The sequence below is a fragment of the Theropithecus gelada genome, chromosome 6 (assembly GCF_003255815.1).
Source record: "Theropithecus gelada isolate Dixy chromosome 6, Tgel_1.0, whole genome shotgun sequence".
NCBI lineage: Eukaryota > Metazoa > Chordata > Mammalia > Primates > Cercopithecidae > Theropithecus > Theropithecus gelada.
Genome location: NC_037673.1, coordinates 140724098 through 140751721, shown reverse-complemented (window position 1 = coordinate 140751721; position 27624 = coordinate 140724098). Strand labels below are relative to the sequence as shown.

At 37.9% G+C, this 27624-nt stretch overlaps 1 protein-coding gene and 1 pseudogene across 2 annotated transcripts in view; both read right to left on the bottom strand.

Moving 5' to 3' along the window:
• Window positions 1–27624, bottom strand: part of KCTD16 (potassium channel tetramerization domain containing 16) — a 318500-nt gene that overhangs the window by 35552 nt on the left and 255324 nt on the right. The window lies entirely within an intron of this gene.
• Window positions 2795–15315, bottom strand: LOC112626147 (annotated as a pseudogene).

Sequence of the window (27624 nt, the reverse complement as noted above, 5' to 3'; positions counted from 1 at the left end):
AGGAAGAGAGGGAGGGAGAAAAGAAGGAAGGAAAAATTGGAAGGAGGGAGGGAAGGAGGGAAAGAAAGAGATAAATAGAAAGGCAGAAAGAAAGGCGGAAAGAAAGGCAGAAAGAAAGGCAGAAAGAAAGGAAGGAAGGAAGGAAGGAAGGAAGGAGAAGGGGAAGGGGAAGAAAGGAAAGGAAAGGAAAAGAAAAGAAAAAAGAGGAGAGAAGAGAAAAGAAAAGGAAAGAAAGAAAAAAAAATGAGAGCCAAGAAGAGCCTTCCTGATATCACAGTCAACTCTGCTAGTCGCAAGGCTGTGGCGTCTGGTAGTCACAAGGCTGTGGCATGTGCTAGGAAACATCCACTCAGAAGCAATCAGAGAAAAGACTTAGGACAGAATCAAAGCATGTCCAAAGCTTCACTCAGACACATCAACAGAAGCTGAAACCTTGCTAGCAAAAAGGGCTTAAACACTACTTCTGACAAAATACTGGAAGACTAATAAGCTACTTTGATCCGAGGGCAGCAACAAAAACAAATACTACTAGCAATGAAGAGGGGTATTTTGTAATAATCAATCCATCAGGAAAATTTAACAAATTTGAACAAATAAATTTAAATTTAACAAAAGGTGTGCAAGTCTTATACACTAAAAACTACAAAGTATTGTTGAAAGAAATTAAAAATATTAAATGTTTTTTTAAATGTTGAAATGTTCATGAATGGATGACAACACTTTTAAAATGATAGTATTCTGCAAGTCAATCTACAGATTCAGTGCAGTCTCCAACAAAAATCCCAGATTTTTTTTTTCTTTTGCAGAAATTGACAAGATGATATTAACATTTATATAGAAATGGAAGGGATACAAAATTGCTAAAATACATTAAAAAAAACAAATTTGGAGAACTCATACAACCTGATTTCAAAATTTACTACAAAGCTACAACTATAATTAAGACAATGTGGTACTATATAAGGATAGACATATAAATAAATAAAATATGACTGATAATTCAGAAGTAAAACCTTGTATCTATAGTCACGGATTCTTAGTAAGAGTACCAAGATAACTCAATAAGAAAAGAATAGTATTTTTGACAGATTGTGCTGGAACTAGATATCCACACGCATAAGAATGAAGCTGGATCCTGACCTCATATCATAAACAAAAAGTAACTTAAAATAAATCACAGACCTAAATGTAAGAGCTAAAAATAACAACTCTTAGAAGAAAAGAAAAGTAAATCCTTTTGTCCTTGGGTTAGCCAATAGTTTCTTAGATATGGCACTAAAAGCACAAGCAACAGAATAAGAAAATAGATACACTGCATCAAAATTAGCAACTTTGTGCTGCAAATGATATCACTGAGAAAATGAAAAAGAAAACCCATGGAACTCGAGAAAATATTCACATATCATACATCTGATAAGGGATTTATATCTAGAATATATAAAGAACTCACAATTCAATAAAAAACACAAATAACACAATTAAAAATGAACAGAGGATCTGAATAGATCCAAAGATCTACAGATAGTCAATAAACACGTCAAAAAATACTCAACATTATTCATCATTAGAGAAATGCAAATCAAAACCACAGTGAGATTTTTTTGTTTCAGTAGAGATAGGGCCTCATTATAATGCCCAGGCTGGTCTTGAACTCCTGGCCTCAAGGAATCCTCCTGCCTTGCCCTCGCAAAGTGCTGGAATTACCAGTGTGAGCTGCTGAACCATGCTACGGTGAAATATTACTTCACACCTACTAGAATAGCTAGACTATCAAAAAGTCATGTAATAATAAATACTAATGAGGATGTGAAGAAATTGGAACTCTTAGGCATTGGAGGTGAAATGTAAAGTGGTGCTGGCAATTTGGAAAACAGTTTTTCAGCTCATCAAAAAGTTAAACATAGAGTTACCATATGACACAGCAATTCCACTTCTATTTTCTGCAGAAAATACAGAGGACAATGGCACATAGTGAATTGTACTATGCATTTGCAATTAGCCACATCCAAACTGTGAGAAACTCCATAGTTCAAACAGCCTGTGTTTTCAACAGATACATTTTAAGACAAAATGATGAGGGATAAGTATAAAACTGTCAAGGAAATGTTTAGTATAAAAGTTGGTGTGGTGGACAAAGGGATTGTGTTTGAAATGTGGTACACAGAAGGGGCTTCCAGAATGTCTAACTGAGTTCTATTTTCTGACCTGGTCATGGTTAGGTTACAAGATGTTTGCCTTAGAATAATTCATTAAGTAATGCATTTTGCTTTGTGACATTTTCTGTGTCTGTTGTTGGTGGGCTTTTTAAAATAGGGTTTTTTTTTAGATTATGAAAACTTTCTCTTCAATCAAGGCTTTTAACATGAACAGATTTCTTGAATAATATGGAAAGTTTCCAATATATTGAAACATAAATCCATAAGTCACCATACATACAACACCCGGCAGGAAAAAACAAAAACAGCAAGTTTACATGATCCCTGTAACAGCCATGATCTTAATCTCAGATGCTTCCTCCATCTACCAAGTATGTTCTGGATACAGAGCACAATGTGGCTTCTGGGGTCACACTCAGCTGAGTCGGTGGTCCACAGATCACTCACCTGTCTGGGTTGTGGTGGTGGCGGCTCTACTCAAGAAGCAAAACAGTTACCAGCACATTCAAAAAGCATGTTGAACATCTTTTAAATATCAAAGTGAGAAACAAGAAGGCAACATAATAATGTTATCAGAAAGATGTTAGGAAGCAAGGACAGCTGTGTAAAGCTCAAGGATGGAAAGTGCCTCGCTGACTTCATTTATTTGACTTCTTGGGTAGTGGGCACTGGAATAGTAAGATGTGAGATTCTGGTTCATGGATCATATAATGGATTCATCCCTGACTCTGCGGAACGCCAGGATTCAGACATCAAGTTGGGTTTTAGGGACCAGCTTGGCTATGTCCTTGGGCAACATGGCATGCCAATACTCAATCCCCTCATCATTGTATTTCTTCAAATAGTAAATTTATTTGTGCGATGTGATCACTGCTTCTGCAAGCTTTCAGTCCCACACCACAACATCCAAGCAACTCCCAGCAGCACCAAATATTTTTAAATGAATTAAATAAATAATTACTCTGGAAGTAATGTGGAGAAGAGATTTTGAATTTCAGCAAGATGAGATTAGAACCAGAAAAAAACAAAATGAAATTAGAACCAGAACGGAACATGTGCAAGACAGAAAGGAAGTTAGGAATATATATGAAACTGCCTAAGAGGCAAATTAATAGAATTTGGTGACTAACTGAATGAGTTGAGTGAGGAAGAGGTAGAAGATGGTGACTTACAGGTCTTTTGGCTCGGATCAACATGAGTCGAAAAACACAGGATAAGTACATCCTTTCTCTCACCCCTGACAACCTTTGACTATTGATTTTCCCTGTCCAGCAGTCATTCTTCCTTGTTCTGGTAACAGAAAACATACTTTCCTTAGCAACCCACTCTCAGTCCATAGTCTTCAAGTGGCTGTCTCCACCTGTGCTCTAAGGAGAGCTGGAGAGGCCAGTGACCCAGCCTGTTTTCAACAGATACAGAGCATCCTGCACCCACCACAGTGATTGATGCAGGTATTGAACATGACCCAAGCTAGGTTTGTTGGAACTCAGTGGATGAGGCCATCTCCTCTCAAAGCTCTAGGTTTATTACTGTGGCTACTATGAAATAGGAACTTGTCTAGGAGTGATACCCACACAGCAGAAAACAGAGCGGAGACAGATGCACAGAGTCCACACATATGCTCTTACAGAGTGTTAATGACATTGATATAGTTCCTGGATTCCGGCAAGCCTGAAGACAGTCTATTCCTGTGCTTTTCAGCTATGTGAGTCATTATATTCTAATTTTTCCTTTAAAAGCAGATTGAATAAGATTTCTGTCAATTAAAAATGAAAATATCTTGACTAATGCAAGATCAAGGAACATTGTACTGTTTCCAGACTTACTCATATACATAGTCTAGTGCTGGCTAATAGAAATATAATGTGAGCCGCACATCTAATTTTAAGTTTTCTAGTAGCTGCATTAAAAAAGTAAAAATAAGTGCATAAAATTATTTTTACTAATATATTGTATTTAACCTAATATACATAAAATCATTTCACACGTAATATTTTTAAAAAGTATTACTTTAAGTCTCTTTTGTAATGTAAAGTACATTTCTAAGTCTTTGAAATCTACTGAACAGTTTAAACTTAAAACATCTCAATTTAGAATAGCTGCATTTCAAGCGTCCAATAGCCACATGCGGCTATTGTAATGAGCAGCAAAGATCTAAGCCATTCCCTACCTTTTCCCAGCAAAGTCTGCCTTCTCTTGAGTCCTACTGGTAGTATTCCAGAATTGACAGGTACGTTAAAAGTCGTGTGGTCCACCTTCTCATTTTATAGGTAAATAAAATAATAATGATCTATCCTAATGAAAGTAAGTTAGTTTCAGAGATGGAATTCATATTAAAAAATAGGAAAAACAATGGCTAGATATTGAATAGTTACTACCTATAAATGTTGATATTGGTTTGTTTGTTAGGTTTTCTGTTTGTTTTGTGTTTGGCTATTCAGTATTAACTCTTTCCTATCTGGGGAAATTAACAATATTAAGAGATAATATCTAGTGAGTATATGTCAGATACTATTTTGAGAACTTGACAAATATTGACTCATTCAATCCTCAGAGTGACCCTAATGAGGTAAGTATCTTAATCCTCATTTATCTGTGAAGAACAAATGAATTAAGACATGGGACTGGGATTTGAACCTAGGGCTTTTGGATCCTGAATCCACACTATTAACCCATCCATTACTCCTGCTCTGTGGTCTTGCTGAAGGCAGCAACATGTTTCCCATTGTAGAGGCCAAATGAGACATTTACTCCTTCTCCCTCTTCTCTGGCAGCTTGGATACTTAACTCAGGCTTGGTGAGTTGATTACTCCCAGAAATTCACACCTGAGGGAGATGCTACAAATACAAAAGATATATGAGAATTTATTCATCATGGAGGACAGCAGACGGGACACCCGAGTCAGATCATACCTGTGGCCTAGCCTTTTGAGGACCTGAATTCCTGCCTGTCTTCCAAAACTGAATCTACAGTTTCCTGGTTTTCTGTGAAGTCCTGATGTCCTTTCAATAACATTCTTTTTGCTTAAAACTTCCAGAGTCCATTTTCATTATCAATAGCCAAGAATGTTGATTGATACCAGTAGTACATATTATTATAGTCATTTTACACAAAAAGAAACTTAATCCTTAAAAAGTGAAACACTTTTGCTTCAGCCAGGCCTGGTAGCTCACGCCTATAATCCCAGCACTGTGGGAGGCCGAGGTGGGAGGATCACGAGGTCAGGAGTTCAAGACCAATCTGACCAACATGGTGAAACCCTGTCTCTACTAAAAATACAAAAATTAGCTGGGCATGGTGACGTGCTCCTGTAATCCCAGCTACTCAGGGGTCTGAGGCAGAAGAATTGCTTGAACCCGGGAGGTGGAGGTTGCAGTGAGCTGAGATAGCACCATTGCACCCCAGCCTGGGTGAGAAGAGTGAGACTCTGTCTCAAAAAAAAAAAAAAAAAAAAAAGTTAAACACTTTTCCCAATATATTTTCTAGGAAGTAGTTGGCAAAACTGGAATGTGGACACAGGCCTAGTAGGTAGCCTCCAACTACCTGCTATTCTGGACTAAAATCTAGGTCTCCTGACCCCAGAATCCTTTTTCTTTCCATGATGCCAATCCTCGAAGCCATGAACAATAGCCTTACAAAATGAGGTCAAAGGGTTAAAATAAAGTGAATAGTGTTTTACATGGTCCCTAAAAATTAAATCCTAAGGAGAACATGCTTAACACTGCTACAGAGCCATGAAAGAGGTATTTAGGGCACCAGATCATATTAATCATAACAAGTAGTTAGAAGTCAATCCCATCTGCCACTATGCCAGGTCTGCCTGCCCCAAAGTGTAAACATTTATTAAGTCCCACAGGATTTAGCTTTAGCTCAACAGAGAGGAAGAAAAGAATTGAGACTTGGACAGCTTCCACCTTGTAGTCACATCTGCACAACAGGTCACCTAGTTAAAACTAAAGTGATTCCCACAGGGAGCTAGAAAGAGTGGCTCTATAAATATGCTCCTACAAGTACAGCTGTTCTTTGCCCCTTTGGTGTGTGGATGGCTGAAAGCAGTGTACCAGAAAATGCTGGAGAGATGTACTCTAGGCCAGTAAAATAGCAGAGAAATGCTGAAGTACTGAATGTAGAACAGAGGAGACAACATAACAGTTACAGAATTCTTGGAGAATGGCATCAGAATAAAACTACACACACACACAGGCACACAGACACACAGTAAAGCACACACACACAGTGAAGGAGCACACAGCACACAAAAACAACCACCACCACAAAACAAAATCACCTCTGCCAAGGATGGCAAAAGCACAAAGAGAAGGAAATTATCTGATGCTATTAGAAGCAGTGTAAATAACCCCAACTTCTTTGAAAGACAATTGGTAATATTTATCAACATTTTAAATATATGGGTCCTTTGTCCTAGCAATCCCATTTCCGGTAATATAGAATAGTATATGTGAAAGAATATTTGTTGCAGAATTTTGTTTGTAATATCTAATAATGGCAATAAAGACAACATTCCTTAAAAGGAGACTGATACTTATAGTATCAGTTATACTATACTTATACTGATACTTACAGTATGTTCACATTTTGAAATATAAAACATACTTTAAAAGAATGAGGTAGTTCTATATTCAAAAATGTGAAGTGATATTCATGATAAACTGGTGTGGGGAAAACTGAGTGGCTGAATAATATAGTAGATAGATTAAACCAACAGATACACAGTGATCTGGAAAGACATTGCTATCAGAAACTTATTTAGATCCCACAGCAAATCTATGGGTGATACTACTGTTATCTTTGATTTATAGATAAACAAATGAAGCAATTTAAAGAAAGGTAAAACACCTTAGCTAAGGTCATAGCTATTCAATAAAATGGAGTGGGTAAGGGGGCTATCAGGTCTTTTAAAATATAATCCACTTTTAAAAAATATTTTTCTTGAATGAACTGTAATTTTTTATGAAGCTAAAAAGGATCACAAAAACTTTTTTAAGACACCAATAAAAACCATCGACCCATGGGTTATTTGCATTTGCCTCTGGCCACTTCCCCTTCTAAACTTCACAGCACATCTTCTAGCTCCCTTCCTCATATGCCTCCCTCTTCCACTTTGAAGTGACAGAAAGAACTCAGCCCCTCTTACTTCCACAGAGAGATATTTCCACCATCTAGCAGCCTTCATCATTAGGAAATAAGCATTCATATTAAGACGAGTGGTTCCTTGGCTCTGTTGTCTCCCACAATGTCACAGTTGTATTTGTGCTACAGGAAAGAAAAGTGTTTCACATGACCTATTCAGCGATAATAACCACCTCTATGATCCAGCTGTATTATGACATATTTTAGATACTGATTAGGCCAATATTGTAATCACTTAACCAGAATGAAGGAGTAGGCTTTGGATGATTGTTTTAAAACATCATTAGGTTTGTCCAGTTGCAATCAATTCCTTTGTATCATACCAAAAGTGTATAATGTATAACATTACATGAAAACTGATTGAAAAACGTGGTAAGTATTGATAAATGAGATGAAGTACAGAACCAATGGAGCCTAATTTTCCCTCCCTCTGGCCTTTTAAAATGATTGCTGTAATCTACATGGGCAGTAGTAGCCCATCAATTACACACCCCTCCCTTATTCAGGATCCTCATACTGAATATTATGATGTCTATGAATATTATTAGGTCCCTCTGTGAAATATAATTAATTTAGCTATTAATTCATCAACTAAAAGCATGTGACTACCTCTAATATCTAGTAAAGATAAATCATTTCCTAGCTTGGGAGTAGACTTCCAATTCTAAAATAAGAGACAAAAACCACCCAGAAAGGTAAAGCTTCCTACATGGTCTGCTCAGTCTTTAAGGTTAATTATGTCCGAACAGTAAACATTTAACAACCCTAGAGATAAGCTGACTGTAACAGGTGAGTAATCTCCCAGCTCAGACTGGCTCAGTGGATCGTTTTGTTTCATTGAAGAAAGCAATTAGCTTTCAGTGTGCTGGGAAGTGGGAAACAATTTCACAGATTAGTAGAGCTGAGGGCTCTGTCTGCTGGTGAAGTTGGTGTGTGGCAAGAACCACTTCTCGAGTTCTTTCTGGGCCAGCATAGTCAGTGACTGATAATATAATACACGGGGCAGCTGCCTCACAGAATGCATTATCAGAAAACCCTGATGGCAGTGACTATAACAACAACAAAATGATGTATACCACCACGTTGTTTTTCACAAGCAAAAGAGTATGATGTAGTATTTAGAGCAGAAAAACAAGGCTTTAAGGACTTCAAACATCATCATTATTGTGGACACATTAACTCTACCAGCTATGTAAGAAGGAACAAGAAGATATAGGTAAAGCTGAAATAGGAGGACCTTATCACAGTCTACTTGGGAAGCCAGTGAAGGTGAATGTGACGTCACATGCTGGTTTTCTATTTATGTCTAAACTTCAAATAGGTGATAATGCCAGAGGTCAAAAACAAGTGGTTGAGAAACTTCATCTGGCCTGCATACATGTTTTGTTTGGTAAGCATTTTGCCTAAATTTTTAAAAATTAGTCATTTTTAAAAAATCAGATGTTATACAAAAATCTAGAATTACAATTTTTCTTGAAAAAATCAGAAAATCCAGTGCTTCTGAACTACCATGGATTCATGTAGCAGTTATCTTAAGGGGAGTAATGGCTGGGCCTCTAAGTCCCATTCACTACAGTCTGTGCCACTCCATATTGTCTCATGACACCAGGGATGACCATCAGTTGCAGTTTATCACTGCACTAGACCAGTTATTTTCTAATAACAGAGAAAGAGTTCTCTGTTCTCAGGTCCCTACCCAAAGCTAGAAAACAGAAGGGTGGCCAAAAAAGCCTAGTAATTTATTTATATATATTTTTACTCCTGACCTACACTTACTAGTCTGGCTTCTGTAGGTATTTCAGTTTGTGATGCCTACTGTGACAGGTAAGATGATAGAAGAGTAGGCTTTCAAAGTCCCACAGACTTAGGTACAAACTTGGTTCTGCCACTTCATATTGTTTGGTTTTGAATAAATCATTTAATCTCTCCACTAATCTGTTATCCCATGAGTAAAATGGAAATAATTATGGCAATGATGTCTACCTCCTATGTCAACTGTGAAGATTAAATATATGTGTATTAAAAATTAAAAATGTTTATTAAAAGATTAAAAATATGTGTATGTCTATGCATACATATACACATATATAGGTAGCTGGTACATAAAACAAACATAAAAAGCTGTAAATAAAAAATAATGTCTAGGGCAATTCAAGAAAATTTGGGATTCACAGAAGAAATAATAAAATTACATTAGCAGAGGAAACCAATTTGTTTGGGTAAACTGAATAGTTTTATTAGTCCTCTGTTTTTCCCTGATATATACACACACACACATTTAGTGTTGTTATATTTTTGTCTTTGCCACTGGAATACGAATCTGATCCAACATAAGCCATTCTGTCGTGCCCAGGTGTACCACTGCCATGTTATGGCCATTGATATATAAAGAGTTTTTCAAAGATATCATTTCAACAAGTCCTGATAACATATGTGTGCTCAAAAGAATTTATTAAAACTTTTACAGTCCTTTGACAAAATTCAACAGCCCTTCATGCTAAAAACTCTCAATACATTAGGTATTGATGGGATGTATCTCAAAATAATAAGAGCTATTTATGACAAACCCACAGCCAATAGCATACTGAATGGGCAAAAACTGGAAGCATTCCCTTTGAAAACTGGCACAAGACAGGGATGCCCTCTCCCACCTCTCCTATTCAACACAGTGTTGGAAGTTCTGGCCAGGGCAATCAGGCATGAGAAAGAAAGGGTATTCGATTAGGAAAAGAGGAAGTCAAATTGTCCCTGTTTGCAGATGACATGATTGTATGTTTAGAAAACTCCATCGTCTCAGTCCAAAATCTCCTTAAGCTGATAAGCAACTTCAGCAGTCTCAGGATACAAAATCAATGTGCAAAAATCACAAGCATTCTTATACACCAATAACAGACAAACGGCCAAATCATGAGTGAACTCCCATTCACAATTGCTTCAAAGAGAATAAAATACCTAGGAATCCAATTTACAAGTGATGTGAAGGTCATCTTCAAGGAGAACTACAAACCACTGCTCAACAAAATAAAAGAGAACATTGACAAATGGAAGAACATTCCATGCTCATGGATAGGAAGAATCAATAATGTGAAAATGGCCATACTGCCCAAGGTAATTTATAGATTCAATACCATCCCATCAAGCTACCAATGACTTTCTTCACAGAATTGGAAAAAACTACTTTAAACTTCATATGGAACCAAAAAAGAGCCCGCATCTCCAAGACAATTTTAAGACAAAAGAACAAAGCTGGAGACACCACGCTGCCTGACTTCAAACTATACTACAAGCCTACAGTAACCAAAACAGCATGGTACTGGTACCAAAACAGAGATACAGACCAATGGAACAGAACAGAGCCCTCAGAAATAATACCACACATCTACAACCATCTGGTCTTTGACAAACCTGACAAAAACAAGAAATGGGGAAAGGGTTCCCTATTTAATAAATGGTGCTGGGAAAACTGGCTAGCCATACATTGAAAGCTAAAACTGGATCCCTTCCTTACACCTTATGCAAAAATTAACTCAAGATGGATTAAAGACTTAAATGTTAGACATGAAACCATAAAAACCCTAGAAGAAAACCTAGGCAATACCATTCAAGACATAGGCAAGGGCAAGGACTTCATGTCTAAAACACCAAAAGCAATGGCAACAAAAGCCAAAATTGACAAATGGGATCTCATTAAACTAAAGAGTTTCTGCATAGCAAAAGAAACTACCATCAGAGTGAACAGGCAACCTACAGAATGGGAGAAAATTTTTGCAATCTACTCATCTGACAAAGGGTTAATATCCAGAATCTACAAAGAACTCAAATAAACTTACAAGAAAGAAAACGAACAACCCCATCAAAAAGTGGGTGAAGGATATGAACAGACACTTCTCAAAAGAAGACATTTATGCAGCCAACAGACACATGAAAAAATGCTCATCACCACTGGCCATCAGAGAAATGCAAATCAAAACCACAATGAGACACCATCTCACGCCAGTCAGAATGGTTATCATTAAGAAGTCAGGAAACAACAGGTGCTGGAGAGGACGTGGAGAAATAGGGGGGACTGTAAACTAGTTCAACTATTGTGGAAGACAGTGTGGTGATTCCTCAAGGATCTAGAACTAGAAATACCATTTGACCCAGCCATTCCATTACTGGATATATACCCAAAGGATTATAAATCATGCTGCTATAAAGACACATGCACACCTATGTTTATTGCAGCAGTATTCACAATAGCAAAGACTTGGAACCAACTGAAATGTCCATCAGTGACAGACTGGATTAAGAAAATGTGGCACATATACACCATGGAATACTATGCAGCCATAAAAAGGATGCGTTTGTGTCCTTTAGGGACATGGATGAAGCTGTAAACCATCATTCTCAGTAAACTATCGCAAGGACAAAAAAACAAACACCGCATGTTCTCACTCATAGGTGGGAATTGAACAATGAGAACACTAGGACACAGGAAGGGGAATATCACACACTGGGGCCTGTCATGGGGTGGGGGTAGCAGGGAGGGATAGCATTAGGAGATATACCTAATGTAAATGACAAGTTAATGGGTGCAGCACACCAACACGGCACATGTATACATATGTAACAAACCTGCACGTTGTGCACATGTACCTTAGAACTTAAAGTATAATTTTAAAAAAATAAAATAATAAAAAAATAAAAAATAAAATAAAACTGACTATGATGATGGCTGCACAATTATGTGAATATGCTAAAAGTCATTGAATTGCTTTTGGTATACACATTTTATGTATATTCTATGACATGTGAATTATGTCTCAATAAAACTATTTTTAGGTTCTGAAAAAAAATAAATAAAAATGTTACAAAAGACAATTTCCAGTTCTACTGGCTACTAGCTAGATGACATTGAGAAATCTACTTCTCTGAATCTGTTTCTTCATCTGTAAAATGGGCATAATAATTGTTTCTTAAAGGGTTGTAGTGAGGCTTACTTGGCACAATGTCTGCAAGCGCTTATTAATGTTCCTAGCACATAAAAGGAGCTAAACACTGGTAATCCCATTTACCTTCCTTCTAGTGATTAATTTGAAGAGTATCCTACTCAGCTTAAAGAGGAAAAAAGATAATAATGGTTTCATTTTTAAATGAAAATCAGAGTAAGTCAAACCCCAATGAAATGGCATGAAGAGAACCTAAATGTACATATTGCCAAACAGCATCTGTTTGCAAGGTGCATTAGAATAGTGGAAAAAGAAGAAAGTACCACATCATCTACTTCATTTTTATTGAATTATAGAGTATGCATAGCTCTTTTCATTGTATTAGAAAATGAGTGCTTAAAATGATTTACATATTGAAAAAACATCATAAAGGAAATTTAGTTGTGATTCCTAAGACACACGGTTTAGTGTTAACATTTTCCATTACTTTTTATATTATGGTATGCAATACTCTTCAAAATGTTTATAAGCCCAGGCAATTTTTCCATGATTCACTAACGTACAAATAATTCAAGTTATTGAGTGCATGTATTTTCTATTTTGTACATAGTATTGTGTCGGAATAAAAACAAGTAAAATACGATCTTTGTCTCCCACTGCCAACCCTCTAGTGCAATATTTCTTAAACTATGCTGCTGGAACCACCTGCATCAGAATCACTAGAAGAAGTCTTTAATAATGTAGAGTTCTGGGCTCCTCTCACAGACTCAGGGATCAAAAATTTTGTGATGTGGACCTGGCAATCTACATTTAAACACACTCCAGGCAATTTGTATGCACTCTAAGATTTAAGGGCCACTCATCTATTAAGATCAACTGAGTTAAAGAGCTAAACTTGATTCCATTAGAAAGCTGTGCACTGGTGAATTATTTAACTACATACTAGAATATGGAAAGCATTACAGCTGTCATGACTTTAAGTCAGTCATTCAAGTACCTCATTGCATTTGTGAAGAAGCTAAAGCAAGTCTCTTCATCTTGCTCAAGTTACTATTTAACACAATTATTATCATACTGAAGTAAAACATACGATCAGTTATTTAAAAAAGAAAAACAATTCCTGATTTTCTTTTACTGAATGGGCTAAACATGTTAAATGGATATGCAGGTAGGCTATTACCTGCTAGTTAGTTTTGACAGAGGCAACTTCATTTAATATGCAATGAGTGTTTTTTCTAATTTCTCAATTTATAATTGGCCATATTTTAGCACCCTAATAAAGTACCATTGTATTTAATCTCAAGGTTCCTTAATTTGGAATTGATGATCATGGAGAGCTTTCTTGGGGCTACACGTTTGGTCTTCAGGAGGACTGTGGGACCCCTGAAACTGTATGCAAAATATGGAATATTTATGTTATTTAGTATAAGGGTCTGTGGCTATTATTAGATTCTCAAGGAGGCCTATGCCTTAAAAATAGTTGCACAGCACTATAAAATGAAAGACTAGGACAGCAATGTGCAGAAAACTCATTCCAGGGATGTTGCCAGTGAAAACTGAGAGACATTCTGTTTGGTTGGAGAGATGGGAGGCTGGATCAGTATCCTCATACTCTTCCCAGGGGGATAAAAAATGCCTCATCTGTCACATGGAAAAATCCTGGAAAACCAATTCCCACTAAAGCACTAACAACAGATGATGGCTTAACATATTACCTGTCTCATTGCTTGAAGTCTTTCCCACTGAATCCAGACACAACCCTTCTCACTGCTAATTGATCAGAATTGGCACATGTGGCAAAACAATTTGCCATTCCTAATTTAACTCAATCTCTCTCATTTTAGCAATGAGGAATTTGAGGTCCAGAGAGGTGAATTGACTTGCCTGAGGCCACATAGCAAGTTGGTGTCAGAGCCTGGCCCAGAGGCTAACACTTTTGACTCCTACTAAAATGCATCTGCCACAGGCAAAGTCACAAGCACAGAGAATTCATCTTCCCTCACACCACCTGAACCTTACTCACTCCTTCCCTTATTATTCTACCCTCCTGTTCTCTGCCATCTTGATTTGACAGCAATTCCCTTTTCAAATTTCTCATATTTTTTATTTTTAAAAAATAATGGATTTTGTCTGCATAATATAAAATAAAACTCATTAGTTAGTGGAAGATAAGTATGCTTGCCAAGTTAAAAGGGAAAATGAGGTCTCTGACGTCGATTTGCTTGGTTAAGAAAAAAAATGACCACACAAGGGCTTACACAGGTACAATGCCCCTGAAGATATCATATAGATTCAGCTAGCTTGCACATTCATATTGCACCTGTTCTTTTCCCATGACTATAATTCCAGTCATCTTGTAGCCTCATACATTTGTTATCCTATAAAAAGCTAGGCCTATCTGCTCTCTGCTCAGCCCATTTTCTTCTTTTTCCTTTTCTATTTCTCCTCCTTTCCTTCTTTTCAATTTTTTTTTTCACCTTTTGCTTTGGTCTTTAGATATAAAGGTATTTATGAACATGTCTGAGTTCCCTGACAGGATGTAAGTTCCTTGAGGGTAGTGTATATCCCTGTCTGCCTTGTTCACCTTTGTATTCCTTATTTTAGTTCAGTTGTTGCTCAGGGAGAGTTTACCCAATATCACTCCTCACTCATAACACCAACTTTTCTAGTAATAGTTTCTTTTCTTGAGGAATAGCTTCTTTCTGACTCTAAACATTTGGCCCTCATGGTAATGGTCAAACATGGTAGTGCATCCCCAGCCAAGAATGGGTGTATGACTCAGACCTTGGCAATCATAGCCTACCATTTCCCTGTGCTGCATGATTGGTTAAAGGGAGGTATGTGATCCAACCTGGTCCAGAGTTCTTCCCAAGATACATTAAATTGAGCTCTCAGAGAAAATTCTACATCTTGGGTCACTCAGATAAAATGGTGTTAGTTCAGTACCTGAACTACCTGAGGTCATGTTCTCTGCTGTTCAGGGAAGTACTTCCTGTAGCTGGAGAAAACTAATGCAACTTACAGAGGAAAAAGCAGCCATAGGGAACTCAGCTGCCTTGTTTATTCCGTAAGCCATGCCGGTATTCACCCAGTCTTTTGCTTAAGCTTGCCTAAGATGGATTTTTGACACTTCCAACTGAAAAATACTGACAAATACATTCATAATGCTTTGTCCCAGATCAGTGCTTGATGAAGATTTACTGAGGGACTTTTCTTCAAAATCAGTCTATTCCACTTTTCTCATCTCCGTTTCCTTAGATTTCACCTTCCTGCCTGCCCAACCCCTGTCTTCTTTATTGTTTTCTCCTTTGGGAGTAGCTCTTTTTACTGCCACCTGCTACAGATGTGTTCATGCAAGGTATCAGCAGGTAGGACACAGTAGAATATACAATCCTGAAAAGACAGTTTAGGAAAATAAGAAATATTATTCTTGTCAACTGATGTTAAAAAACAAAAGTTGGAGAAAAGAAGAGAAATACATTGTGTTCAGCTTAAGAACACCCAAAACAATTATTAAGGAACAGCATCTGCTCTTCTCAAATACTTTCTCCCCAACCTTGACTGTTGACAACTCAATTTTCCACTGCACTCATCTCACTGGTGTGTTTCTTCAACTTCACAGGCACCCTGGGAGTGTACCTCCCACTGGAGGACACTACCTTTTGGCTTTAGCTTCCTGGAGTTACTTCCCATGCTATATCCCAACAATGTAGTAGTAGGGCTTGAAAACAATATTGCTTATTATTCACAGAGGACATAAAGAATGACTTGCCCTCAAGTTTAAAGATAAGGTAATCCTTGTAAAATGACAATTTGATTTAAGTCATTGACTCAGGCAAACATGGTTCCTGGAACACCCTGACAAAACCACATAAGAATTAAAGGTCTTGTGATGGATGAGGGAGCCAGATCTAATTTGTGTTTTAATAAATGTATTCTGACTTGGTAATCCACCTAGATTAATCAACAGAAAATTCCCCTGTCTAAATCAAATTACCAAGTTATGGTATAAAAACAATGACAAATGCCTTGTAATTGGCTGTCATGCAAGTGTTGGCATCAGAGAGACAAACAGGATGTTGGTGTCTAGAGTTGTTTTCAAGATGCTGATTAACAGACAAGCAACAGCAAAGAAGGACTTACCACCATTTTATCTATTTCCAATGCTCTTGAGTCAGAATATGTAACAATGAGTACTCCAACTAAGGAAGGTGTACCTGGGGGACAGAGGTTTGAGGCAGATTGCCAACTAAGTCTTTGTCCTTCTTTGGGGTGTAACAAAGGGAGAAGGACTCTATCTATAAATGGAGTATGCACAGCCTTTCTGTGGTCACAAGTCAAGGGCTATGAAGGGAAAGAAGTCAAATTATTTGACTTCTTACCCTGACAGATACCGTGGTAAGCTATTTCAATAATCACAACCCACTGCTGGGGTAATTATTATTACCTTAATTTTACTGATAAATGAGCTACACAAGATTGAGACTGGGTAACCTAATCCAATTCTCAAACTAGGAAATGGAGTAACCTTTCCATTTTTTAATATTCCTAATCTGAAACCAGATTTATTTAATTTCAAAGTCTATGTTATTTCCACTGGAGCTATATCTTAGCTGCAGGAGTATAATCTAAGACAGTTACCCTCAATGTTGGCTGTGTCTTAGAATCACCTGGAAGGCACCCAGGCTGCACTCCATACCAATTAAATCAGCATCTCTGGGGATGATAGCAGGAATCTGTGTTTCTTAAAATGTCATAGGTGACTTGAAGATGCAGACAAATTTGTGAACCAGTGATCCAAGATGTATCTTCTCTTCTTCATTTTTTTTAAAAAGAAATAGCTGATATCAGATTCAAGAGGGCACAAGGTTTTGGATGCATCAGAAAATATAAGGAGAAACCATTTGAGGAGAGTTTGGGTCCCTCCTCAGAGAATGTAGCACAATAGGGGTTCTGGAGAGTAATAAAAGAGTATATGACTCTGAGTTTCCAAGAAGTGAGGTTACTGGAAGGTAGAAAAGGAGCCCAGAAAATAAAGTAGGAATGTCTATTGAATTTGATTGAGGCTAGACTTTTATGCTAACAACTGAATCCTGAGTAGAAGATCAAGATACTCAGCCCCACCTAAGCAACTTCATTTAAGCTGGAAGTTTATTTCCAATGTCTTTATCCTGAAACATTTTCTCCCAAAGTGTCTGGGTATTATTTGCAATCCCATTTCCTAGAACCTACAGCTCCTCTGCTACCAAGCATACTCAGCTACATTCTCCCATTGTGCAACAGCTAACCTTATTATAAATCAGGCCAAAGTATTCCAGGAAGAGGGAACAGAGAATACAAAAGACCTAAAGCGGGAATAAGTGTAGCATATATAGGGGACAGAAAAATGGCCAATGGAACAAGTAATGTGGTTTGAATGTCTTCTCTGAAACTCATGCTGAAATTTAATTGTCATTATGACAGTATCAAGAGGTTGGAAATTTAAGAGATGATTAAGTATGAGGAATCCACCCTTATCAATAGATTAATGCCATTATCAAGGGGCTGGGTTAGTTACCCTAGGAGCAGGCTTGTGATAAAAAAAAAATAAGTTCAGTTTCCATCTTGTCTCTTTTTCTCATGCACTTGCTTGCCCTATGATACCTCCCTTGATGGGTATGACCCTCCCCAGATGCTGGTGCCATGCTCCTGGACTTTCCAACTTTCAGAATCATGAGCCAAATAAACTTCCATTTTTTTTAAAATAAATTACTCAATCTGTGGTACTCTGTTACAGGAGCAGAAAGCAAGCTAAGCCAGAAAATTGTTACTGAGAGATGGAGCTAATACTATTTAAACAAACAAACAAACAAAAAACCCTGAAAATGTAGAAATGGCTTTGGAACCGGATAATGGGCAGAATCTGGAAGAATTTTAGAGGAGCAGGCTAGAAAATGCCTGTATTTTTGCAAATGAAGTATTAAGGGTGATTCTGGTGAGAGCTCGATAGAAGAGACAAGCTGTAGGGAAAGTCTTTTTAGAGATTACTTAAGTGCTCATGATCAGAATGCTAGTAGAAGTATCCACAGTAAAGGCTGTTCTGATGATGTCACAAATGGAAGTGAGAAACAAGGTATTGGAAACTGGAATAAAAGCCATCCTGGTTATACAGTTGGAAAGACTTTGGTTGAATTGTGCTGATGCCCTAGGGATTGACAGAGTGCAGAACTTGAGAATGAAAAACTAGGACATCTGACAGAAGAAATATCTAAGCAGCAATTCATTCATTCTGCTTAGTGGTTGCTTTTAACTGCATACAGTGAGATACAAGAAAAAAGAAATGACTTAATTAAATTTATCAATAAAAGAGAAGCAGAACAGAAATATTTGAAAATTTTGCAATCTGGCCATGTAAAGAGTGAACGGTGTCTTTATGAGAGCAAACTAAAAGTGTGGCAAGGGACGAAGAGATTAGTATGAATGGAAAGAATAAGTTACTATTCAAGACAATGGGAGAAAGACCCTAAAGAAGTCATTTCAAAGATCTCTGAGGCTACCCCTCACATAACAGGTCCAGAGCTCTAGGAGGGGAGAATAGTTTCAGGGGATGGGCCCAAGGTGCTCTTCATAAGCTCACTGCCCAGGGCTTCCTTGGGACTCTGTTCCTTGCATTCCAGCACAGTCCTTCTTTTGCCTCAGTCATGTCTCAAGTGAGTCCAGGTGTGGTACATGCTGCTACTCCAGAAGGTAGAAGCCATAAGTCTTGGCAACATCCATGTGGTGCTAATTCTTCAGTCTTACAGAATGCAAGAGTAGTGAGGGTATGGCTACCTCCACCTAGATTTCAGAGGATATTGTGGATTGCTTGGAGGTCCAGGCAGAGACTTGTTGTGGGAGTAAAGTCACCACAGAGAGTCCCTATGAGGACAATGTCTAGTGGAACCATGGGACTGAGGTCTCTCAGAGACCCCATTACTCCAGGCCCACCAGTGTGCAGCTCCAGCCTAGGAAATCTGCAAGCAGAAGACTCCAACCTGACAGAGCTGCTGGGTGGGATGAGCCCAACAAGGCTATAGGCCTGTGGCCTTGAGGAACCAATCTCTACCCCCAGGAAACAGGACATGGAGTCAAAGGATATTATTATTTAGCTTTAGATTTATTGAGTTTTTTCCCCTTTTGGGGCTTTGAACTTACCTGGGATCAGTTACCTCTTTCTTCTTGCCTATTTCTCCCTTTTGGAGAGTGTGAATGCCTATCCTATGCCTGATCTACTATTGTGTTTCTCGAGTAGATTACTTGTTTCATAGGTTCACAGCAGGAAGAAATTTGCCTCAGGATGAATCATGCCTTGAGTCTCACCTGTATCTGTTTCAGATGAGATTATAGACTTTGGACTTGTGAGTTGATGCTTGAATGAGTTAAGATTTGGGGGCTATTGGAATACAATAGATGTATTTGTATGTGAGGACCTAAGTTTTGGGGGGGGCAGGGATGGAATGCTATGATTTGAATGTTCCCTTCAAAACTTATGGGGAAATTTAATTGCCATTGTGACTATATTAAGAGGTGGGATCTTTGGCAATAAGGGATTCCCTTTCACTCTCATGAATTGATTAATGACTTTATCATGGGAGTGGGCTAGTTACCACGGAAGTGGGCTTTTGATAAAAGGATAACTTTGGCTCCCATCTTGTCTCTTGTGTGGTAAGTTCACTTGCTTTGTGATGCTCTTCTGCCATGGAATGATCCTCACCAGATGCCAAAGCCATGCTCTTGAATTTCTCAGCCTCTAGAACCATGAGCCAAATAAACTTCTACTCTTTTAAAGTTACTCAGTCTGTTATATTTTAGTGTAACAGCAGAACATGATCTAATACAGAGTGGCCCTAACTGAGATTGGAGAGGTGAGCAATAGCCAGTGCAAACTGCTTAGGGATCAAGGCCTTTAGATTGTGTTCTAATTCAGCTGGGAAGCCATCTGAGGATTATGTATTTACTGACTTACTATGATGCAGAAGAACGTGCATCAGCTCACCCACCCCATATGCCTATGCAGAGATATCCTAGTCAATGCTGTTTAAATTTCCTGGTATAATTGACAATTGTAAAAACTAATGCTGGCTGACCATATACACTGGAAATTAACCCAATTATGTTTCATTGGCCACTTAGAAGTTTCTCAGACCAATATAGTGAAGTACAAGAGCAGGTTTTAGGGCAGTAAATATTTAAAATGATAGATCTGAGTTTAACGCATGCTTTCCTACCACTTACAGAGAAGCTTGATGTGGTAGCGAGTCCGGACTTCAGAGTCAGAGTATCTGAATTGCTGGTCCCAGCTCTGCCATGTACTATTTAATCTTAGTATAAAACATGGATGTCCAACACTTTTAATGTGAGAACTTTTTTTGCTTATCTGTGGTGGTGGATATCATGAAAATTATGCACACATCTTTTTTTTTTTTTTAGCTCATCAGCTGTCATTAGTGTTCATGTATTTTATGTGTGGTCCAAGACAATTCTTCTTTTTCCAGTGTGGCCTAGGGAAGACAAAAGGTTGGACACTGGTGGATAAAGCATAATTCCCAGGGAATGGTTATTTATTACTTTTTTCCTCTTGCCTCCTCATCCAATCTCTCAGTGAGTCCTGTTCATTTAATCTGTAGAATTAACTAAGAATCTACCTACTTCTCTCATCTCCACTGGGTTAGTTCAAAATGGGTTTTCCCATCTTAGTTTTATTTAGATTTTGTGCTAAATATTTTTGTTGTTGTAAGAGGTTGTCCTGTGCATTGTAAGATACTTAGTAGTATCCCTGGTCTCTCCCTTCTAGATACCAGTAGCAACCCCTTCCCAGTTATGACAACCAAAAATATCTAGAGACACTGTCTAATGTATTTTCTGAAAGGGCTGGGGGATGGAAGGAATGACCTGACTGAGACCTGTAACCTAGACTAAGAAACCATTATCTCTCTCCTCTGTGCCTGTAATGTTCTCTGACAGGTCTGATTGTCCCCTACAGTTCATTCTACACATAGTAGCCAGAGGAATATTTCAAAAGCATAAAACAAATTATGTCATCCCTTGCTTAAAAGCTGGCTTCCTATGTTCCCTTAACAGAATCCTGACTCTACTCGAGCCTATGTAATCTTACATGACTGGTGTCTTTGCTCCATCCAAAGCTTATCATCTACCACTCCCTTCCTCAATCACTTCACTCTAGCAAAATTGGCCTTCCTTCTGTTCCTCAAACATTCCATACTCATTCTCACACCAGGTCATTTGAACTTACAGTTCTCTCTGATGAGAATGCCATTCTCTTTCATTTTTCATATATGGCTCCATCTTGTCATTCAGGTGACTCAAATGTCACAATCTTAGGAGAATGATTATTTGCTGCTTCATTATCTATGTTTGCTACTATGATGTAAGCTTATAAGAAAAAGGTCCTTGTTGGTGCTCCCCCTGTAGATGTTCACTGAACACTTGCATAAGCTATTGCATAATGTTACTTTCACCTCCTAACATTCACACGGGGTATATATTCATTTTTGTAATCTACTGTTTTCACTTAGCATTAGACAAGGAGTACTTTGACATATCATTAGATATGCTTCTTAAACATGTTTTCATTTTAAATGGTAACATATTCTTCTACAGAATCCCACAGTCCCCTTAATAAATATACAATTTTTGAGGATTAGGTCATTTCTTTACTCTTTCATTATATAAACCCATTTACTGTTTATTTAGAAGACAAAGATGATGAGAAAATTTGACTTTTGCTGTTGTTCAATACTATCCCACATTTCCCCAACTAGACAACCAGAAATGAAACACATAGGGCTGTACTATTTGGAGACAGAGTTGAGAAGGCTCCGTGCCAAGTAATAAGAATAAATAGCACTTGCTGAAAGTTTTCAGTACAGCCTGTTGTATTTTGCACACAAATAGGGGAGGACAAATACTTCTACTTGTGGATCTGTTTGAAATTTTTAAAATGTGGATGTTCTAAATTTCAAGCTGCTTAAGAAAGTGAGATGAGTACATGGCACACCATTCCAATTCTCAAATCAACACACAATCAAACAGAAACATTTAGATGTAAATCAACAGCTTAGAAAGCCTGGTCCCTGATTCTCTTTGACAAATACTAGACCACAGCCTTGATGATTATCAGCTCAGCAAAGTTAATGGCATTCACTGGTTTTACATACTAAGCAGCCTAGAGTTTAGCCAGATAATTTGTTTCTACTTTTGCATTCTCTGCTTTGTCACTCAGAAAGCAGAGATTGTAGATGACATTTAAGAGTCAGAGTATGTGATAAGTAGATGAGGGACAGTGGTTGAAATTCTGTCAGGGAACTCATACCAAGTTTTTTATTAAAGTTCTACTGCACATGTAGACAAATATTATCCTATCTAGGGCCTTTATGGCTAATTCAATATCCCAGGTCTTGCATGCCTTTTAGTACAAATAAAGCAAGATGACCCAAATTCTATGTGAGTTCTGTCCACTCATTTTGGATGGCATTAGGCTCTCCCCATCAGAGTGTCTCTTACTTACTTTCTCCCTGGATTCTAAGAGTTGACTTTGGTGTTTTCAAGAACAAGTCTATTCACATTCCTCATCTTTATCATTGTCCCTACAACCAATGTCCATGCTAGGTAAGCAAGTCCTGAATGTATCCAAAGCTGCCAATCCTAGTATTGCTGGAGTAATTGTAATGTCTGTGCAACAGTGGAGACAGTAGCCCTATCTTTGTCTCTCTGCTACACTCTGTCACCTAAGGCTTTGAAAAAACAAATTCCTTCAGCACTGAGTCATACTCTTACCCCACTGGCATTCAAACTGAGTCCAAGGAACCAGATGGAGTACTCATGGCATGATATTCTGTCTCGTGTCAAGTCCCAGGTACACACAAAAATATTCTTCCTACTCCTTTATCCAATGCACCACAGTCTCCCTTATAAATCAACCCATGCAAGTAGACACCTGACTCCCCAGGACAACAGATTTACACATGGCCCAACTACGAAAACAAGTTTGGACTCAGGGGAACCTTAATATAGGTCATAAATCACCTTTTTGCACAGAGAAGTGGGGCTTGAGAGACTCACTTGATTTCGCTTTGAGATTTTTTGTTTTGTTTTGTTGAGTTTAGTTTTGTTTTGTTTGGTATGATTTTGAGAACCTAAGTCAGGAAATACCCACATTAAACCATTCAAAGTTAAAGACAAAAAACAAAGTTTTTCAATTAAAAATAAGCAATCAAGACATATCTATACTTGCCCTGTGGCTTGCCACATAACAGCTGGGAAAAGGTCTGAGAAAACAGAATAACAAAGTGAAGCTTAAAATCACTGAGGTAGAGAAGGAGCAGAAAGATGCATGAGATGCTAGAATAGAAAAGAGGCTAAAGCAGATTACATAAATCTGATTTCCTCTGCTCAAATTCCTTCTATTGGCTTTGAGATGACTTTCATCAAGCGTGAAATTCACATTCGGAGGGCAATCCAAACCAACGCCATCAGAGAAGTTATTCTGAGGGTTATCTATGAGCACAAGACAGCGATTTTTGCCCCAGTCTCTCTCCTTTGATAGGTTTCCCAAGAACATTGACCTCCAGGATATTTTGAGGCTTATAGGCAGGTATTTTCTCTTTGCTTTTTACCAGAGATAAAGCAAAGGGTTGAGCCACATATATGCACCTATACATGATGCATTAGACCCTTCCCAAAACGAAAATTAAAAGCAGTTCCCCTAAGAACACCCAAACATGGATTCAATCCTCAGCCTCTATAAAAAAAAGTACAGTTGTTCTATTGTAACCATGGCCTCTGAAGAGTAAAAATCTATGAGCATGCATACACACATACACACACACATTTAAATAAGTCATTCTGGACCCATCTTTGATTCCTGCTTCTTTCTTATCTCCCAGACCCAATAAGCCACCAAGTATTGTCAATGTCACTTCCCATTATTATTATTATTATTATTATTATACTTTAAGTTCTAGGGCACATGTGCACAACATGCAGGTTTGTTACATACGTATACGTGTGCCGTCACTTCCTAAATATCACCATAATCTGCCTCTTTCCTCTGTATCTCTGTTACTCTTGCCTTAGTTCAAACTGCAGTCCCCAACCAGTAAACTGCTGAGATAGAGGCCAGGGATGCTTCAAGTTATCCTATAATGCACAGAACAGACTCTCACAACAAAAAATTATCTGGCCAAAAATAACGCTGAGATTGATGAACTCCACACTCTATGAATATAAACACCATGAGGAAGGGAATTTATCTTGCTTCCTGCTGTATCACCAGCATTCAGAACAGTACTTAGTAACTGATAGGTGCTCAAAATATTATTTAAATACATAAATAAATGAATATAAGCCCATGGAAGAATTGTACAAAAAGTCATTTGCCTTCTGCCTCAGGAGTTCTTCCTAGATTACTTCTTACCGAGTGCTTCTGACTCATCAGTTATCCTGATTACTTTGATCTATATTTGCTAGTTCTGTGGTCATAATTGCAAAAGGCTGTAGCTCTCCCATGCAACAGGGTAGTCGTTAGCCACAGGTGGCTATCTAATTTAAATTAAATTGCTTAAAATTAGATAAAATAAAAACTTTAGTACATTCTTCATGAGCATTTCAAGTGTTCTGTAGCCATATGTAGTCAGTGTCTACCGCATTAAATAGGATAGGTATATTTCCACTTCTGCAGAAAAGTACTACTGGAAAGTGCTGGTCTATAGGTATCAAGTGGATTATTCCCTCTTCATCTCCATGAGTAACAGCTGGAATTAAAAGGCATTTTTACCCCAGCCTTCATGATTGCCCTGCCTCCAGCAGCAGAAGAGGAAGAAACGCATGTGTTTAATAACTAGAGGAGAAACCATCCCCTTCATATTAAACATACACAGAGAGAAATATGATTGAGTTGACAAGAGTATATCTTGTTTGCAAAAGGAATACTCTACCGGTTAAGGGGGAGAAAGCCAATAAATCACTTTATGGCACAATTTCTTATGCATTTTTGTTTTGGTCATAAGAGAAAAGCAAGTAAAGTAGGCTAAAAGGTGATTTTAAAATCCAGCAACAGAATTCAGAAAAAGCTGCATGTAACAAAGCACACTGTAAACCTTTTAGGACTGAAAAGGCAGTCAGACATAAGAATATCAGGGATGCAAATTACGATAGTGCAGGAGCATTTTCTCCAAAATACGTCAGAAACTGAGCAACAAACATGTGTCAAATGGACACAATGGAAATAACTTCTTACCAAGATCATAAGAGTAGTATTTTAAGCAGCAAAGTGTTTTGATCTGACTGTATTTTAGGAAGACTCCTCCAACTACAATGAGGATAACAGCAGTGGGAAACAAGATACAGAGAGATGATGAGCTGTGTAACTAAAGACAGTGTGGCTTGGTGGAATAAGCATGAGCTTTGGGGTCAAAGGTTCTATGTTCCAAACATAACCATGATGTTAATGGGTTGTAAAAGTTAGGGTGTGTAACTTGACCTCATAATACTTTTCATGGTACACTGGAGTAATGATTCTTTGGGACTGTTATACAACTCAGAAATAACAGATACATCTCTTCCAGCATGGTCTGACACATAGACGGTCTATTAGAAAATGGAAAACATTTTTAATATTAAAACATTTAACATCTCAGGCATAACTTCCACACTTGTTAAAGTGAGAAGAGAATTGGTTCCCCGTGTTTCCACCAGGATTGGGAAAAGCAAGTAATAGCAAAAATAAAATTACCGTAACCCACATATCTAAGGCTAACTGATGTTTGACAAGAGCACCAAGACCAGTAAAGAAGTAAAGAAGAGTCCCTTTGAGAGGTGAAGTGGCTGGGCTTTCCTGGTCAGATGGGGACTTGGAGAATATTTCTGTCTAGCTAAAGGATTGTAAATGCACCAGTCAGTGCTCTGTGTCTAGCTGAAGGTTTGTAAACACACCAATCAGCACTCTGTAAAAACGGACCAATCAGCACTCTGTAAAATAGACCAATCAGCACTCTGTAAAATGAACCAATCACCTCTCTGTAAAATGGACCAATCAGCGGGATGTGGGTGGGGCCAAATTGGGGAATAAAAGCAGGCCACCCGCCCCAACAATCTTGGGTTCCCTTTGAGGCTGTGGAAGCTTTGTTCTTTCGCTGTTAGCAACACATGTTGCTGGTGCTCACGCTTTGGATTCGCAGTACGTTTATGAGCTATAACACTCGCTGTGAAGGTCTGCAGCTTCACTTCTGAAGCCATTGAGACCATGAACCCACGGGGAGGACTGAACAACTTCGGATGCACCACCTTTAAGAGTGTCCTACACTCACCGGGAAGGTTTGTAGGTTCACACCTGAAGTCAGCAAGACCACGAACCCACTGGAAGAAATTCTGGACATATCTGAACATCAGACACAAACTCTGGACACACCATGTTTTAAGAACTGTAACATTCACTGTGAGGGTCCGCAGCTTCATTCTTGAAGTCAGCGAGACCAAGAACACACCAGAAGGAACCAATTAAGGACACATCTTCAACAAATCATACTGAAACAACTGAATATCCATATGCAAAAGAATGAAGTTGGACCCCTCCTTGACACCATAGACCAAAAAAAAAACTCAGAAGGATCAATGAATATATGAGACCTAAAACCATAAAACTCTTGCAGAAAAACATAGAACTACATCACCATGACCTGGGGTTTGGTAATGGATATGCCATTAAAAGCAACAACAAAATAAAAATAAATTGTATCTCATCAAAAATTTAAAAATATTGTTTTAAGAACATTATCAAAAAATGAAGACATAATTTACAGAATGGGAGAAAATACTGCAAATCATCTATCTGATAACTCTTTTTTGGAATGTATAAAGTACTTTCAAAATTCAGTAACGAAAAAGGCAAACTCAGTTTAAAAATGAACAAAGAACTTCACTGGACATTTCTCCAATGAAAATATACAAATGGGCAACAAACACAAAAAGATGCCTGATTTCATTAGTCATTAGGGAAATACAAATCAAAATCATGATGAGGCACCATTTTATATTCACTAATATAAGCATAATATATTTTTAAAATAAAAATTACAAGTGTTGAAGATACAAAGAAATTAGAACTCTCCACAATGGTGGTGAGAAATCGAAATATTTAGCCCCTGAATGTTCAGCCACTCCAGAAAACAATTTGGTGGTTCCTCAGAAAGCTAAATGTAGAATTACCATATGACACTACAAGTTCATTTTTAGGTATATATTCAGAGAATTGAAAACAGGTATTCAAACAAGTACATGTTCAAGCATGATGATAGCAGCACTCTTCACAAAAACCAAAAAGTGGAAGTAGCCTAAACCTCATCAAGGA